Raw genomic sequence first — 965 nt, 5'->3', positions numbered from 1 at the left:
GGCGCTATGTGACTCCAGCTTAAATAGAGGCTGGGTCACATGGTGCTCTGGCCAATCACAGCCATGCCAATAGTAGGCATGGCTGTGATGGCCTCTTGGGGCAAGTAGTATGACGCTTGTTGATTGGCTGCTTTGCAGCCTTTCAAAAAGCGCCAAGAAAGCGTCACAAAAGCGCGAAGAAAGCGACGAACACCGAACCCGAACCCGGACTTTTACGAAAATGTCCGGGTTCGGGTCCGTGTCACGGACACCCCAAAATTCGGTACGAACCCGAACTATACAGTTCGAGTTCGCTCATCCCTACCTGTGAGGGTCCCCTTATCAACATGGGAGAAGAGGAAGAAGAGTTCCACTCCCTGATCTAAGGTTTCTTGCCAAGCTTGAATACCTCAGAGTCCCAATGAGCTTCAGGAGGGTGTGATACAGGGTACTGGCCCCTGTTTATTTTTGATATTTTTTGCTTTGGCAGCACACATTCTAAAGTTGGAATGATACAGAGAAGATTAGCATTGCCCCTGTGCAAGGATAACATGCCAATTCATTAAGCATTCTGTATTTTCATTATTGGGCCTATATTTTTGCCACCCTCCTGTGTTGTAGGACGTATGAGATTCCCTTTTTATCCAATTTGCAACTGTTGTGCCTTTTAATGTCCTTTCTCAGTTTTTGGGTCAGTCTTGCCTGAGAGGAAGAGGAGCACTATTTTAAATAAAAGCACCTAACTAAAATATTGGAGCTCTTTGTGCCTTTCTCCTGTGCTTCTGCGACTCTTCTCTAAGAACTGCAAGATTGGGATTTGTTTTCTGCTATGTTTATTAAGTTTGATACTCACTTTCAGGACTCAACCATACCTGAGTGAAGGTGATCTTGGGTTTTGTGTTTCCAGGAGTAGAGCTGTAGACCCAAGGATGTTATTACTCCATTGTGGCTTTCAGGACTCTGGCACACAAGAACCCCACCACTGG

The 965-nt window shown here is 45.7% G+C and overlaps 1 non-coding gene across 1 annotated transcript; it reads left to right on the top strand.

Moving 5' to 3' along the window:
* Positions 1-457: 457 nt before the first annotated feature.
* Positions 458-560, top strand: LOC122919967. The gene has a single exon (XR_006386847.1). It is a non-coding gene; the product is annotated as a U6 spliceosomal RNA (small nuclear RNA).
* Positions 561-965: the final 405 nt, after the last annotated feature.

The sequence above is a fragment of the Bufo gargarizans genome, chromosome 9 (genome assembly GCF_014858855.1).
Source record: "Bufo gargarizans isolate SCDJY-AF-19 chromosome 9, ASM1485885v1, whole genome shotgun sequence".
NCBI classification, from domain to species: Eukaryota; Metazoa; Chordata; class Amphibia; order Anura; family Bufonidae; genus Bufo; species Bufo gargarizans.
This window is presented reverse-complemented; position numbering and strand designations above follow the sequence as displayed.